Consider the following 17,996-nt stretch of genomic DNA (forward strand, 5'->3'; position numbering starts at 1 on the left):
GGGACTGGAGCATCTCCCCTACGAGGAGAGGTTGAGGGAACTGGGCTTGTTCAGCCTGAAGAAGAGAAGGCTGCGAGGGGACCTTATAAATGCCTACAAATATCTGAAGGGTGGGTGTCAAGAGGATGGGGCCAAGCTCTTTTCAGTGGTGCCCAGTGACAGGACAAGGGGCAATGGGCACAAACTGGGGCACAGGAAGTTCCGTCTGAACATGAGGAAGAACTTCTTCCCTCTGAGGGTGACGGAGCACTGGAACAGGCTGCCCAGGGAGGTTGTGGAGTCTCCTTCTCTGGAGATATTCAAGACCCGCCTGGACAAGATCCTGTGCAGCCTACTGTAGGTGACCCTGCTTCGGCAGGGGGGTTGGACTAGATGACCCACAGAGGTCCCTTCCAACCCCTACTATTCTGTGATTCTGTGATTCTGTGACTAAGCCCTTTAGAGCGTTTTGCCACTGTGGCTCAGGGCATCGCAGAGCTGATCTGAGCTGAGTCCTGCAAACATTCCTGTAGTACAGTCATCAGTCACAAAGACCTCACAAAAAGTGGACCAAGGCAACAGTGCATCACAGCTGGTTTTCCTCGCCTTCAGATGGCTGTATCTATGGACTTCACCACCACTGAGCACAGTACCTTTTTTTTTTTTTGCTTCACTACTTGGCTTTTCCCCCAAAACCTTACAGCTGCTCATGGAAAACACACTGCTTGTCATTAAAGTTTACATTAGCTTTCACACGATTTGCCTGCCCCATCTCCCTTCTCCATACCGGTGAAAAACTGACTTACCTTCAATACCGAAACTGCTCATAGTTGCTTCATCTTTTCAGATACCTCTGAACCTCTTCTCCTACTTACTAACTTCCTCTTCTCTGTCTTTTTTTTTTTTTTTGAATGCAGCTGCTCTTGGACTTACAGATGACAGGGTAAAGTTGCATCAGCGACCAGTGTTTTCAGGACTGTGTGAATCTCCAGTCAGTTTATCTGCACAGGTGAATGGAACATTACTAGGATTTCTTCCTTTTTAATACATACATGATGTTACCATCCCTTCTTTTAGGCATTGAACCCATGTCCCTATCATGCAGGAAGAGATTACACTAATACTCTTGTCCGAAACAGACCACAGGGCTTACGCAAAATAAAATAAAATACATAAGTAAAGGAGCAGCTGTCATCTTCAAGGTGCCCACTAAACTATTAACTAAGCATGTGAATTGGCAGTGTAAAATAAAAGACCTTCTTTTGGACAATTTATGCAATTATGAATATGTAAGTTATGTTCTCATGTTCTGGTTTGACCTCTGCTTACTGAAACGTTGACAAGGACACTCATATTCTGACTGCAAGTCATGTTTTTGATGCATCCAAAAAACCCAGTACAAATCAAAATCAAAACTGAAAAAACACAACCCGTTGAGATTAGAGGAGAACCTCAGGTTTCACTTTAAAAAAAGTGGACACAGTAACTTTTCAGTCCATGTGGATACAAGCAAAAAAATTTAAAACATGAAACGAGTATCCCAGAGGTCTATGATTCTCAAGACAAGGACATTATGCAGAAAGAAGTTATGCATTTTTTATGTATGATATTATCTTTAATGACCTGAACTTAGCAGCATCTTCCCATTTTGCAACTTGTTTTCTCTTACTCCAAAGCCTCTGACTGTTTCAATTTGCAGGGAGATATAAATGAAGTTTTCTTTGCTTAACTCACTGTAAGCTTGATCCAATGCAAAGACCAGTGCTAAGAGCTGTTTTATATCAAAAGTCTGAAGAGGAGGGTGGGACTTACTTTGCCCCAACTACTTTGTCTAGCTTTTAAGTACTTCATGAAAATGCAGAATTGTCCCTGGCATCTCCCCAAAAGTCAGTTCGAGATAGCTGCAGTGGGGCTCCCAAGGCACGTGCACGCCGATCAGGAAAACACACAGACAACGGATCAGGAAAACACGCAGACAACGGGCAATGCTACACAGCCACGCATCTCGCTGCTGACTTTCTCCAGCACTGAGATAACCGAGACAGTGAATATCACATAAAAAACAAGAGGCTGAAAGGGAAGAGGATCAAAACAAATACACATTCATTCCTCTGAGTCTCATCCAAACCCAAGCTGCCCAAATTTAGTCCTGGCTCCTTCTACTCTGAAAGTTTCAGATCGGAGCTATTTGTTGCACTGGGGAAAAGGCAGCTGGAAAAGAGATAAGAAAGGCACGAAAATGGAAGGTCTTTTGACAACCAAGCTTGGCTTTGTATAAGGATCACGTTACATTGGATAAATCAAGTGTAATGGTATGCGATAGGGGCAGGTAAAGACAGGAGCACTCAGGAGTACAGCTGTGGTTTAATGCTTTCCTCGGCACGCTGGCAGCGGGGTTTCGTTATCAGCCTCGGCTCGCTGACTATCACAGACCTAAGCCAACCGAGAAAAATCTCCATCAGCGAATATTTACAGGGCAAAAGGTTAACTAACACAGAAAAGTGGGACTGAACTCACTGCAGAACACAGCTGGGAAAAGAAATTTGGAAAAGAAGCTGAAAAGGCTGAATTTTGGTACAGACCACATGCTGGAAACAAGTGAAAAATCACTTGGACTTAAAATTCAAACTGAAAGCAAGAGATTGCATGAGGACCGCAAGACAAAAAAAAAAAAAATTAGATTATTGAATATCCTATCACAGCCAGCAGTGGAACCATGTAGCAGAACCAGATATTTAAAAAGTGTCTGAGATGAGGCTGAGCACTGGTTACCTGCTATATGAAAACTGAAATAAATTATATGGCCTTTGGAGATGGTATGCACTATTTCTAGACTCTCTGCACAATTTTGTGAAGGGCAGAGATATTACTGGAGTTTGTAGAGAATTATGTTAATAATTCTTCCCCGTAACTGACAAATTACATAAAGAACACAAAGATCCAATTATAATAAAAGGAAAAGACACATAAAACCTTGTAAAAATGGGATATTTGGGGTTGGGAGTCTACTGGAAAATAGTAGTTTGATTAAAAAAACCCCTTACCTTAAGCTTTTAAAAGCAGAACTTGATTACAGAGTACTGAAGTCTGTAAAATTTTCCTATTTTCAACCCAAGACATTTGAGAATTAATAAAAAAGAGGAAACATGACATTTCTGGAAATGAATACACAGCACATATCAAACTCACTTTTTTCTCCAGTCTCCCAATTGTTACTAATTTTTTAAAGCCTATATGATTCTGTATCTTACAGTGAAATCAATAAGCAGAAACACATCCTCACACTTACAGAAAGTTTTAAATGATGAGACCTAGACACGAAATCTTACACACATACTGTAGTTTGCGAAAAACATGAAAGTAACTGAAAAATCTATTTGATTGTATTTTTAATACCTTCTTGCTAAACCTGATAGTTTTGCACTGCCCAGCAATTCCTGGTGTACAACTGCTACACCACTGCCTGAATACTGACAGATGAACCTAAGTTTCAACACCATTTTTTAAACTCTGAATTTTCAGATACTTCAGGCATATTGCCATACTGCCTAAGGGCTATTATATTAGACTGAGATTTAGATTCGTGTGGGGGTGAAAAATAATAGCCCTGTAATTGGAGATGGCTGTATTAAGAGGAAAACAGGTGCAGTTTAAGTGAAAATAAAAGATCTCTGAGAGGGGTGGGGAAGGGCGAGTTGTCCATGCGTTTTTAGGTTCCCAAGGGTTTGATGCAAAATTTGTCATTTTGCAGAGGTTCTCTAAGACCTTCCCCCTCCAGCAGCATCAACTGATCTTCTCCTTTTGGTTCTGCCCAGCTTCGCAGACCTTACAGCTCAAAATGAGAGAGAATACCGGGGAAGGCACATGCACACAGCTGCCATCGCCTCGGTCTCCGTGCTGCCACGGAGCTTCCCGCAGCAGCACGAGACTCCTGGCCTCAGCACCACGACGACGCTCCTTTTTGCCCCCAAAACCTTCAAGATTATGCAAAAGCGGCACTCCCAACGCGCTGTACCCAACAGGCCTACTCTCTAAGCAGATGAGACGCATCTGGAACAAGGTTTCACCTAGGAAAATACCGATTAGTTGAAACCGGGTCTTTCCTTCATCTGCCAACAAGTTGGGAAGGTCTTGTAAGAGGGGATAGCACAGGTGTTTTCTAGTTCTTGGTGTTTTCCTCTTCTTTCAGCGGGATTTTGAAAAAGAGAGTGCCTTTTGCTAGCTGCGGGAGCAAGAAAGTCTCTGGCGGGCTCTTTAGGAAGAGGAGGTTGATTCACCAAGGTCAAGACAAGAGCAAGGCTACCTCTCCCTGGACTTTCTTCACCCTGTATAACGTTCACATGTAAAAGTGTGGGAAACTATGTCCTAGAAAGAAATGCTGGAAAGGTTTGAAGAGGTGAGAACTGTCATCTCTCTCACTGCATGGCACTGCCAGCTTTGAAAGGCTCAAAAAACATGAGAAAATAAAAAAAGCGAACCTAAAAGCTCAGAAATATAGAAGAAAATGGAAGAAACATGAAAGTATTTCTCTTCAAACTCAAGAGCTGGGGCTTTAATATTTAAAGCATCACACACCTTACCAACTTTTGTCCCCTCCAGTTAATGAAGAGACAGACAAGCTGAGCTGCCTCTGCCTGCAGATGGAAACCCGGCAAGTCCCCAGGACTGTCCCCTCGCCCAGGGCTGGGGACAGCAGAGAGGACCCTGGCCCCAGGGCCTGATCCTGCCGCCTGTTACCCCAATTCCGCCCGCAGCCCGGGCTCTAACAGAGAACGAGGTGAACGGCAGAAGCAGCCGTGGGGATTTGCTCAAAATGTTGCATTAGGCCTGACACGTCAGGTGTTTTGGAGGGGGTAAAAAAGTTAATATTAAAATCCAAACCAGCAGGCCTGGTAAGTTCAACATCATGTCCTGTACCTCTTCACACAGTCTTCTTGGACTACCCTTCACTCTAGAAGTGGCCCTGAATCATTAGGTGCCTTTGAGTAAGAAACCTAGCTCACATCAGCAGCTAATATTGCCTCATCTTAACAAAAAACCCAACAACATATGGGCATGAATATTTTTCCGACATGCATACCTTCCACAAATACTAATCTCACATCTACTATGACTCCAGTTATCTGCTCTGAGCAGCGAGTTTTTGTGCAAGCCCTGCCCAACACAATTTTTAGCACAAGAGTAAAGCTCTTCTCCAAATCTGGTCCTTTCAAAGAGTCTTTCTGCCTGAAAACAAACCAACTCACACAACCTCATGTAGATACAACCTCCTGGCTCAACCTGAATGCTACTGCAAAACGTTTGGCTGCCTCCACAAAGCACTCACGACGCTCATGGTGGCTGATAAATAAGAATGTGCTGCACATGGTCCACCAGCAAATCCAGGGACCCTGAGCAAGAACAGCAGACGCAGTGTGAAAAGCAGCAAAGTCCAAAAGCAGAAAAAATAAAGCAGCAAGTTTTATATTAAGGATAAAATTTAAAATGCCTGCTTCAGTGAAGTTCTATTAGGTCGACGCAGCAAAACAAATGCGTGATATCAGGAAAGGGGTATTTCAAAACTATACGTGAAAATAAATGACGCAATATAGTTTAATTGAAAAAGACAGGCACAAAAACACAAAGGGACACAACTGACAAATAAATAAAACATTCTTTGGTGAAGTAACACAGAATATAAACCAAAAGCCCCCACCCCCAAACTGGCCCGCTGGACGCTTATCTCGGCAGACCCAGACATCAGCATCTGTCCTCGCGAGGAGCCATCACGCGATGCAGCTCACCCCCGTCCCTACCTGCAGCGAAGCAGACACACGCCAGGCACGGCAGCCGGCTGTTCCCATGTCGTACTCGATACTACTCACTTCCAGCCTTCCAAAACCCCCCACTCCTTCACCAGAGGAAACCAGAAGCACGACACTCACTCCTTGAAATCTTTTTTTTCCTCCAGTAACAAAGTTTAGCACTTCTGAGAAACAGCCAGAATAATGTTGCTCCAGAAAGTGCAAGTAACCAGCAGTATCTTCCAGCCAGCAGGGTAATCAGTTACACCCAGAATCCTATTTAGCAGTTTACATAATTCACAGTTTCTCTGGTTACATACTTTGTAAAATATGACATCCAGCTGGGAAAGTTGGTCCACTTTATTGTCATATGGCAGTTGCTTGCTTTATATCATCCAAATATCAATTAAAAAGCAAAAGCAAAACTGTAAGCCAGGTATCTTCGTATTTTCATGTCACACTTGCACACATGCATACAAATTCTTGCTGTCATTCAAAGAGAAAAAAATAAGCTTGCTGAAATGTAAACTGACTCTGCAGTGTTAGGCATCAAGTGTAATTTTCAAAAACCTTCAAAAATAGGACAGTGAACAGACGTGCTTAAATTCTGCATCAGCTATTTTAATGGTGCAGTTTTTCAGACAACCAAAATTAAATCATAATACGCTGTCAAATAACAGATCTGGATCCCAGAAGTCAACATGTTGGCATTTTAAAAATACAACATATGGATACAGAGCCTTTGCTGATACATATGCACTTAGCAAATATTAGAAAAATCAATCAGAATCAAAATGCAAACTTGCTGAAATGACTAGATGCCTTGTGTTACTCATTTCTAATCCTAATTGCTTGATTTCATTCATCAGGATTTATGTATGCACCAGTACACTACTGAGGCAGTTAAAATTAAATACATCCCATTTTTTCCCCAGAAAAGTAATGGACTTTAACAGTTGTCTTATTGCAATGAAAGATATTAACACACAACTCTGCTCCTAACTCCAGGTTATAATGTAAGTGGATCCATTGATCACTTGCAAAAGGCAACAAAAAGAAGGTTTTGCTTGATGCTGAAGGCACATTAAATCCTGACCAGACTGTCCATTATTCTCAGCGGAAATCCATCCAGTGTCTTCCATACTACACAAATATTTTGCCAACTATTAAGTCAGATTCGTGGCATAAGCAAAAATATACCATTTTACCAGGCGTTACGTTAGGCCATGTAACGAATCCACATCCGTGCTGCACCGAAACCACACCGCTCTATTTGAACGTAGGAAAGAAGGATTTTAGTGCCCACAAAGTAAGACAAGCATAGAAAAAGAAACCAGAGGAAAAGACATGCATCACAAGAGTTACCTGGGGTTTACATACTATTTTTCATGCCTAGCTCTCACAGCAGGTTACGAGTGTAAGTGGAATGATCTGTAACCTACAGATGGAGGGAATGAGGTTAACTAGGGCAGCAGAGCAAGTCGGCGGCTCATTCCACTGGAAGGAACTGCCTCTAACACGCACTGTATTAACAAACTGGAGCACTGCCTTTGGAAAAAGTAAACTTGATACCTGCAGGGGTGGGGGGCAGAGGTTTAATTAATTACTGGAGTCTACCACCATTCACTTAACACACACAAATCCCTATGGTTTAAAACCGAAGTTACATACGTGTACTGCATAAACACAGAAGGCGGCAGTTTAGAGGGTAAAAATGGAAATTAGATCAGGAAAAAAAGCATGCTCCGTAACTCCAGCGCTAAAATCACTACAAACGAGTAACAGCTATGAAATATTTAAGAGTCAACATTAATATCATTAGACTTCAAAGCATATCACCTTCTCAGCGCCAGCTTCTTGCCTTGATCATCTGTGGAATGAGCAGCCTTGCATCAGTTTGTTTGCAGAAGCTTCCTCCCAACCACATCAGCTAGAACTGAAACACTCGAAATCTCTAAAAGCCACAAAATGCCCTTGCAGAGATCTGCTCTACACCTTCTTGAGTCCACTCCTGGATTTCTCAGGAACTTTGTAAATAATTTAATATTTCCATGGGGAAAATAGGAACGCTCTTTAAGCACACAAAGATATTAAATACTAACAAGGAGGTAAGAGGCTTTTGAACATGGAAGTTACATGTTTGCAAAGCCTTCTTCCAGTTTTCACATACTCTCTTCTCCACATTTAACCGCGATGGGTAGAACCACAGTAAACACAAACTGCATTGCATTATTGTGTATAATAAGAGCTTGACATTTTTATTTTCTCCAAGGAGAAGCACTGCCTATATGCTCTCTAGTGGATGAACAGGGTTTTTACAAGGTCCCTCCTTCCCCCTCCTTTAAATGTGATCAAACATGAATTGAAAGGCTTTTATTCTGCTAGAATCCCAGCCCAAGGTTTTGTGTTTCTCTAGCACAAGGACACACTAACAACTGCAGCAGGGCAGACAGCAGCTCCTCCTCCATCTCCCTACTGCATCAGGTCCCATATGTGTCAGGCGAGCAGGAACACCACTCAACTTTTGACCCAGACCTTGGCGAGGTCCAAGGGTAAATAGATTTGTATTAAATTCTTTGAAGTCACATTTCGAAGTGTACGCTTGTCATGAGTATCTGTACACAAAGTCTTTCAGAGGCAATTCCACAATTTCGTGAGTAACTGTACCCTTCCAGAAATCAAATATCAAGCTACTGCAGTATGAATTCACCAAGGACGACTTCTGAGGCTCCCTGCCTTGCAACCGTCCCCACACCACACTTCTTTTCTCCGCTACCCGTAAATCCCAGCTGGAAATAAAGAGGCTGCTCACAGACTGTTTCCTAGAAAGACACTGTTTTCCACACTGGAAGTGTGGAGGGGAAGGATGCAAGGAGAAGGGACTCACAAGTTTGACCTAACTAAAGGCCACCACGGTTTCACAAAAAAATACACCCTGGCACAGACAGGCAAGTAGCAGTCTTTTGGGAAATTTGTATTTGCAAGCCAAGAGTAAGCCCTGCTCCAAAACCCTTATGTTTACTTCAACGGTTTTTGGGTAAACCGAGGGCTCTAGGGCCAAGGACCTTTCATCAAAACTCAGTTGAAATGAGCTGCCCAAAAGACTGTCAGTGTTTTCCCATTTTGGCAGAGGAATCCTGCAAGCAAGCCTCTCCCCTCCCAGACAGCAGGTGCACAAGCTGCAAGAGCCCATTTTCCTTTAGATTAGGTGTATGCATCACTCCTTAAAAATTTATAAATCACTTAGCTTTCCAAGCGCCAAATTCCCAGTAGAGTAACTGGAATTACAGCCATGCTAGCAGTAAAGGAGAAGAGAGTTTGTTAGAGTTGGCATAATACAGTGAACCATACCATAAATTACTTTAGGAAACGGCTGCTAATGCCCTCTCTGTGCAGCCTTGGGGGATACCACTCTCCCCACAGTCCACTTCTGTCAAAATTAAAGCAGTTTAGTCATCTGAACAGAGGATATAGGCTTCTGCTCCTCTAACAGCGTTTTTTCCCACCTAGAGGGCATAATCACCAATTACATCTAGATAATATAAATTTAATTATTTTTATTGGCTGATACAGTCTATCAGCAAGGAAAGAAAAAACACTTTCAGAACTATGATCAGAAATTAGCACGTTCACAACAAGCAGCTAATCCCTGCGAGATGAGACACTTCTAGGGACAGTTTCTTACAGCCAACTGATGGAGAGTTTCTGCTTTGACAAACGGTAAAAACACCAAACCTGAAACAACAAAGGAAACCCTGACACCTCTCTTTTTTTCCTCTCAACTCACCTTTTCTTTTCTTCTTCCCTTTCCTCTTGACTCTGATTTCTGAATTTTTAAGAGTCTTCAAAAAAATATGTATTCATATATTGCGAATTCTGTACACTGAAAACCACGTATCTTCTCCTTTTTGGCTTTTGAAGTCTGGTGTCTTTGTAGACTGCCTTATGCTAGGACTTCAATTTTGGTTTGCTTTGAAAACATGCATTAAAACAGCACAGTTTTAAAATGCCTCTCTTTCCTCATTCCTATTCATGCCCCTGGACCTCTCCGCACGTCACCTTGTCCCATCTCAGACACATGAAGTCCTGATGTCTGAAGCTGTGTAGGTCACACTGTTGGCTCCTTCTCTCACCGTTGGACACAACACGGCCCTCCAAGGCCATCTGCTCGGTCTGCCGTACAGCCGCGGCTGGGTGGAAGAGATGAACATCCCTGGGGTGCCCCTACTCCTCCGTGAAGGGGCACAGAAGAACCCAAGATTATAGCCTCGGATTTCTGAGTTGGCTGCTTCACCCAGGGCCGGTAATTCCTATTTTAATTCCTTTTCAAGAAAATCTGAGCTGTAGTCTACGGCCCCCTGCGATTCAGGGATCCACAGGTGGAAAACCACTGCGAGCGAGCACCGCACGCAGTGAATGTCGATACCACTGCAGGGAGACGGCATTGTGGCTGGGCAAGACGCACCGATGGTACGCTGCGTTCTGCTAATTATCACCACGATATCAACCGCGACAGCAAAGAGGCACCAATACCGGCATTCAGCATCACGCACCGCTCTGCCGGGCCCTGGCACGTGGGGTCTCACCCTGTGGTCTTCGCCATCATGTCTTTTTTGTTAGCACGAGCCATGGCAGCCAGGATTAAAGCCCGCTGGGGGCACACCTCTGAAAGCAGCACGGATGCAACCCCAGGTCCATTAAGTGCCAGTACCCCCTGCTTGGCATTCCATCCTCTTGCAAATACAGCCATCCATCAGGTTTGTCTTTTCTTTTCCCCGCAAGCATCTCTAAGGAAGACGTAGAAACACGGATGCTGCAGCGTGACCTTCCTCAAGCTCCAACTTTTTCTCCTCTCTTTACTTCTCCCCAGCTCTGCTCAAGAGAGGAGTTTGGTGCTGCCCAACCCAAGAGCTGCAACCGAAGCCGCGCCGCAGCACCTGTGTGCACGGTGAATCAGCAGCTTTTCCCCCAAAAAAAGGCTGCTGGGAGAGCTGGGGCAGTTACATAAGGCTGCAGCAGCCCAGGAAAGTTGATGTCAGAGACAGACAAGGCAAGAGCAGCACCGGGAGAGCTTGTCAGGAGCCACAGATGCCTCTCGCAGGGGACTCGCTAGGTAACCCCTTATGGCCAAACGCACAGCTCAGGCTGAGCGGTAACTCGCATTTCTTGGTTCTCTGCAGCGGAGGCCAAATGACTGCTGGCCCTGCGCAAGGCGGTGGAACTCCTGTTCGACTCGCGGCCACACGAAGGAAGCTGCCACTAATTGCCTATGGGCTCTGGGATGCTCAAGGGAAAGGAGCTGTGACGAGGGGGCTGACAACCCCTCTGAGGCATCTCCTCGACTCCTTCACACGCTGAGGAAACAGAGGAGATGAAGGGAATCAGGCTACACCTTGCTGCAGGAGCTGTGTTGCTCCTTAAGCATCCCTCAAGGCATCGTTACATCCACTGTCATTAGGGCTCTCCTTACCCTATAGGAAGGGAAAAGGTGACTAACGACTACCCCAGGAGGACATCCAACTAAGTGCTGCGCCTTGCCCACCGCACTCCAAGCTATAGCTGGATCAATTGAAAACATGCAGACTGTCAACCCTCTAGTATATATAATTTTAATTGAATGCCATTTCAGAAACATCTTCCAACCTGGGAGTTCATACCCTACTTCCATTCTGCAAAGCCATCACAAATCCTCTTGAGCATTCTCCATTTTTCATACTCCTTCTCAGTTTTTGGAATTTGCATTTATATTTCCAAAACGTCTCTCAAAACCCCCCTCAAGGGGGGCTGGAATTTGCTAGTCAGAAGCATGGCATGCATATTTGTATAGTAATACTGACCGCTTTCACAAGGGACTGCTTGTGATCAGTAATACAAAAGAAGAGCCAGGAGGATTTTCAGGATTTTCCATGCGACTTTTTTTTTTTTGTCTTGGGCTTCAGTGTTTTTGTGGGTTTTTTAATCACGACATAGTAATCGCAAACCCTGAGAGCATATTTACTCCCTGCATTACTGTCTCTGACACTGCTCTTTTTTGCACCCTCAAACACACCCAGAACACCCGCTCTTCACTCCCTGCCAGGATCTTTCTGCTTCACCACTTCCAACATGTTCCTTTTTTTAATCACTCCCTCCCCCTTCCTGCTCACTTGTTTTAGCATTTCTTTCCCAGAACTCTGCAATTTTTCAAACTGTTCCTTTTGGAGGGCAGCACCTCCTTGACTACACTAAAATCCCTCCTGAAAACACATCTGCTGAATCGCTTGCAAGAAATTAGTCCTGCAAATTGTGTCTCTTTATATGCATCTGCGCGGCTGTTCTCCAAGCCCAGATTCACCTACCCAGGAGCACAGTCACCCCAGGCTTCAGCTGCGAACAACGGAGAGAGAGAGGGAGGGAGAAACACCTCCAGAGGATCATTCTGAGCACCTAAGATTTAATGTAATAGAACTATTAATAATACATAGGAAAAGAATTATCCAGAGCTTTTTAGTCAGTAAAATCTACAGCCCAAGTCCCGTCTGAATTGAAGAGATTTTTTTTTTTCCTGTTCGCTGGGACATGAATTACTACCAAGTACATAACCTACATTTCCAGTTGAACGTGCAGTGTTGCATACAGCCCTTGCTTTATATTTTAGCTCCTTCCAAGTACAATCATCTCAAGCTTGCACTGAAATGCACTTGTCATTTACTGCCCATCATGTCAACTGTCAAGGCTTTTTTTTTTTCTTTCCTAAATCCTATTCCCTGTTCTGTTGTTCCCAGTCATTAACTCCATCTCCGACTTCAGTATTTACAGCCCTCAATTGGATGGATAGCTTGTTTTCAGCACAGGCACCCAAACTGCAATTGTCGGTGTCTCTCTCCTTTTTCAGCACTGTATGCACCAGGTTGAATTCTCCGAGTCGGGATAGACAAAGTACTTGATGTACAAACCAGACCATGTCCTTAACCGCGGACTCACTGGGGCTCTGCATCATTAAAATTAGGCACTTCGTTAAACGCTTTGCTGAATCAGTGCCAACACACCCAGAGCACCTTCTTTAGAAAGGGATCTTCGCCCCACTCCTATTCACTTCAGTGCAACCTAAAAGTTTCCATCGCACAGCAACTTCTCCTTCCTCTCTCAAATGGTGTCTAATTCAAGCTTCTAATCTGTGGCTTTTTATCTCATTCATTGCTCCCTGAATGTGGAATTCACTATCTATTTTCAAAAGGGAAGTAAGTACAACCACTGTTTCCTAGACAACAGCAGAGCAAAATTAACTCTTCCCCCACCCCTCCCAAAACAGAAGCAGAAATATTAAATTTTGCTATCTGAACCATATTAAAGAAGAGCTACCGCTGAAATAACCGACGTTAGAAAGCAATGCACGGGAGGGGGGGCAGGAAGGAGCAGTGTCACGCTGCTACATCATGAAAACACACCTTGCCTTTCACTTCTCCTCCTTTCCCAAACAAAACACAGTTAGCCTCAGCTACAGAATCTACAGACTTATCTTTACTTACGATAATTACAGCAGAGAAAAGAAATTCAACAAATCTCACTCATCTAACGTGGGTAGAAATCCCTGCTTTTTCAGCAGGGCACACAAACAGAATTTTGTAGTCGATGGTCTTTGCGTGGCATTTCAGTGAGCTCCGATACGACATAAATCTTCAGAGTTTGCAAAAAAACAAAGCACAAGTTAATCTGAATCTACTGCGTTGGTTTTTAGCATGCTGCAATACACTGAGGGGTATTCATCCAGCGAGATTACTGGGCTGGCTGAACCTCTTCGCCTTCATAACTTGGAATCCAGGAATGCCTCATGCTGGGGAAGCTGTACCTGCTTTTATGTGATTTCCTTGTAAAACGGCTGGACTGCACCACTCCGAAGTGACACTGAACGGGAAAAAGCATTTTTGGACACCAGTTAAGCAAAACTATTTCAACTTGCTTTATATGTCAGCACTTTACAACTAGTTTTATGGAGCCTTGAGGATCCTGGCGTCTTTCTGTAGCTGGGTTTTGTAGCTATTTGCCTGGGTTGTGCCCATGCAATTTGAGTGCAGAGTCTCACAGCCCAGAACCAGAGTAACTCCTGAGACACACTCCAACACAAACAGAAGCGGCTTGGGGGCATCATATACATTTATAACATATGTGAAGAAGAGATGTGTTTTCTCTGATGGCGAGAACTCCAAAGGCACCATACGAGTCCTCTGTGTATCATGCACTAGCACAGTCTGCAAGCTTGCCACTTGATCATAGCATGGTTCGTGTGGCTCCCCGACGTTTTTAGCGTAAAAAGTCCATAGGATACAGAGCATCTGCAGAATGACTGGAACCAGCAACATGAGAACACTCTAAAGAGCCACCAAGTTCTCAAATACACAACTCTGGAGTACGTATAGGCATCTCTTGGGTTTCCCTGGAGCCACTACCACATCGTGTCCAGTGTGAAGAAGGGAGATGAAAAATCTCTTCCTTTAATACAGACATGCTTGGGTTTTTTTGGTCCCTTCCCCCAGCCCCAGTGTACAGCACAGCAATCCATTGTGCCTCCAAGCCTTTTTCCCTTCACCAAAAAGTCCTTGCTTGTGTGGAGTTGCATTGGTAAAGGAGAAAGTAAAATGAAGGAAAAAACAAGCATATATTGAAAAGGAGGGAGAAACAGGGTTCTTCATAGTTACCTACTCCTGCAGTGCTTAAAGACAGACTTGGACACAGCATAGTCACTCATATAAACTATATGATAGTACTTGTATGTATATACGTTCATGCACATTTTCCTCCTTTCCAGGCCATGCAGATCTCCAAGCTGCCCTGAATGTCAGAGACATCCAGGGAGAACTGCAGATAAGAATTTTAGACCTAAGAGTACAAGTCACAAAATGCATTATTTGGCTGTCAAACCAGGACTCGCTAAATTAATGAAGCATTTTAATTCCCAGATCAACAGAAGCAAAGTTAATTTTGTGAAAGTGTGCTAGATTCCAAACCTATTACTATTAAGACTAACTTAAACCTCATCTACATTCTTCAGGGAACAGGAGCGGAGAATAAACAGAGGTGAAATTAAGCACAAATGTGAAGTGGGTTGTTTTTTTTTTTTTTGACTGCAGTAATTTTGATGAAAGAAACTTAGAGCCCTGTTAGCACTAATTCCTAAGAGACTGGTCCATTTTCCAGCAATCTACCAGATGCCATTTTCTTTATGTATACTTTTTTTTTCTTCCACCCTTCAACAACCAGCAAACACATTCGTTTTTGCAGGGGTTAAGCCTGTATTTCCCAAATGATTATTTGCACTGCAGGAGCTGTTCAGATCTTTCATGGATCAGGGTCCCCAGAATTAGGTTTTGTATAAACACAGTACAAGGAAACGGTCTTTTCTCTGAAGACCTTGCACAGCCTAAGGTCTCAAATGAGTCTGAAATGAGAAGCAAATTTATTCAGTAAAAGTTGTTCAGGACAGGCTGAGCTTTTGACTGGAAGTCATCAGTCTGTAGACCACCTTCTATGGCTTTTGCACTGCAAAGCAGTCTTTTGAGCTGTATAGCACGTTAATAAACAGTAAGAGTCACCAGAGAAGTGCAGACCTGTATCCATAGCCTTCCGTTAAAGGAACAATATCTACTTTAAGGTTAGCAACGGTCTGCATGGATCAATTGGATGTTCTAAGACAGTCTTGGGAAGGAGGGGCAGTGACGACATGGGATGAGACTTACACACAAGAATTACTATGATCTCTACAGGCCAGGAAACTTTTGATTTTGAAGACCAGAGTTCTCTTGCACTGTCCTTGTGCGTCCTGAGCTCAGTGGTTTTGTACAGGAGCGATGGAAAGGCCCTACGCTTTCCACCATTGCACAGGAAACCACCAAACAATTCGGCAGGCAGAGAACTTTGTTGATAAAAAGACACTAAGGTTCAAGTTTCTTACTCAAATCAGGTCAGTTTAGACAGTGGTCCACTTGGTAGCTTGCTAGCTCATCTACATCAATCTCTTTTTTACTCACTTCCACTCCTGAGCAAAGGACTATTCCTTGACAGAAAGCTGGCGTACTTATACAAAACCAACTGTGATAACAAAGACTTGACATTTTGCAAAGAGAATATTTTCACTGGAAGTTTCCCAAACCACATGAACCTAAATCTCCATCCTCGCTTCCAGCATTTGATGAAGAGCTTCTGAGACAAGCCTGCATCTGGGATGCTGCTTTTGCTTTCTCTAAGCCTACTGCTCTCTAGCTGGCTCGGATGGAGATGCTGAAAGCAGTTCTAGGGCTCAGTCTGGACAAATGGGTCATCTGGGACCAGTCAACTAATTCTCCATTTAACTTGACTCAAACCAAGATGGACCACATAAAGATGGACCTGATGGAAAAATCTGGTCTCGTTTTTGTGCAACCCAAGGGCGTCCCACTAGGCCCTTCCAAGGGAAATGCTTACTCCTGAGTAAATACTTGACAAAACCAGGATTAATGAGCCCCACTGATTATTAAAATGCCCCACGGGCATTTTATAAAGTTTGACCCATGAATGTCCCAAGTATAAGAAAAAGCGGGACTTGAAAGGACAAAAGTCCTCCAGGTGGCAACCATGGAAGAATCACCATCCTTGCATACTGCATTAATCCCACAAAAGAATGTACTCACAAAGCTAGTTTTAGGCACAGGAATCCAGTGCCCTGGGTTCCCTCTACAGACACCAGACAAAAAGCTCCTCAGACAGATGATGCAGAGCACCAACATTTGGCTCCAACAGGACATTTCAGAACTGGAGCCTCTCACTCTCCACTGATTACGGAGCAAGCCAGGAAAGATAATCCTCTTTGCAAATATCTCCAAAGACTCCAGGCTGGGTTGAAAGCACAGTTGTGCTTTAAGATGAGAACATAGATTCAACTTCCCTGTGTTTCAATATCAAATTTTCTCTACCAAGACACTGACACACTTCATAAAAATGTTCAGAGCTCCTCAGAGAAAAAGCAACAAGTTAAAACTAAACCATCATTAGTTCCACAGAAAATGAGTATGAGGCTTTACAGTATATTTCTGTGCTTGCAAAAATGGGTAGGAAGACTAAAATAATTGGCCTGATTTTCAGTGTCTAACTTTAGCTACCCAAATTTGAAAATTTAGGTCATGTGACAATTTAAACCTCACATTCTGGATTACTGCAACACAAAGCCACTTTCGTTGTTCCTCTAGTTGTGATTTTAAAATGAAAACTGTTCAGGGTAAGAAGTAGATCTTTTCTGTATTGAAATGTTCTCAAAACTACATCATCGTATTAATCAGCAGTAGGAACTACAGCGACTTCAAACTCAGCGCATTTTAAAGAATTAATCATTAAGAAGGGCCTCTGCACGCCTGGAAATGCAGAACCTTTGCCAAGTTTATCAATACACAGAGGCAAAATTGCTGTCAACCTGACCTGGACAATTGCAAAGGGTTCATTATTCATGCTCATTCAATTTCTGGCCGTTTTGCTGAGACAAGGATGTTACTCAGCGCCAGCTGAGATGGTGCTTTTCAGATGGACACTTTGCCACTATAAACTGGACCACATCCACTAGCTTATTTCATGCACTGAACAGCTGCTGCAATGAAAAAAAAAAATCCCGATCCAAGCCAGTGTCCCAGAGGTAAAAGATCCTGTAAAGAGAAATGGTATTCAGATGTAACATTTATAAAATTCTGTGTCAATTTCAATGTTGGTGTGGGAATAGAGAAATACAAAATCTCCTTTTAACCCTTTGTTTTCCAGCTTTGGAAAGAACAAAACTAACACAACTTTGACAAAAAAAACCCAAATCAACCCAAATAAAACTTCAAACTGCCTTCTCACGCAGTGTGCTATACAAAGTTCAAGCAAAGGAGAGACTTTTCTGAATGTATAATGAAGACACGAAGGTAAGGAGGAAAAGGTTGTTAAGAACATCCCTTACATGTAGCGGGCTTGAGTGGTACTCATAAAATTGCATTTACAGTTAACCATAGTAATTGAATAGGGTGTGCCATTGCTATGTGAATGGATTCCCAACTATTTTGTATTGATTACATAATAAAGATATGTGACAAATTCTTGCAAACATTTGCATTCATTACTTTCCATCATTATTCAGGTCAAGCAGCTTTATCACTAAAGCTGTAAAATAAACCTTATTTATTTTGGTTCATCTGTTCGCTCCCTAGGGAGAAAATGGCATATGCAATTACAAATTTAAAAAAAACTATTTTCCTT

At 43.2% G+C, this 17,996-nt stretch overlaps 1 protein-coding gene across 16 annotated transcripts in view; it reads right to left on the reverse strand.

The window, feature by feature from the left end:
- CELF2 (CUGBP Elav-like family member 2) overlaps window positions 1-17,996 on the reverse strand; it is a 571,124-nt gene that overhangs the window by 208,091 nt on the left and 345,037 nt on the right. The window contains exon 1 of one of the 16 annotated variants that reach the window (XM_075428977.1): window positions 5,775-5,984. The exons of 14 other annotated variants lie outside the window; for them this stretch is intronic. The gene's annotated coding sequence lies outside the window, so the exon portion shown is untranslated. Of the gene's footprint in view, window positions 1-785; window positions 960-5,774; window positions 5,985-17,996 lie in introns of those variants that run through there. One more of the 16 variants, XM_075428975.1, reaches the window with a different exon arrangement.

The sequence above is a fragment of the Opisthocomus hoazin genome, chromosome 8, assembly GCF_030867145.1.
Source record: "Opisthocomus hoazin isolate bOpiHoa1 chromosome 8, bOpiHoa1.hap1, whole genome shotgun sequence".
Classification (NCBI taxonomy): domain Eukaryota; kingdom Metazoa; phylum Chordata; class Aves; order Opisthocomiformes; family Opisthocomidae; genus Opisthocomus; species Opisthocomus hoazin.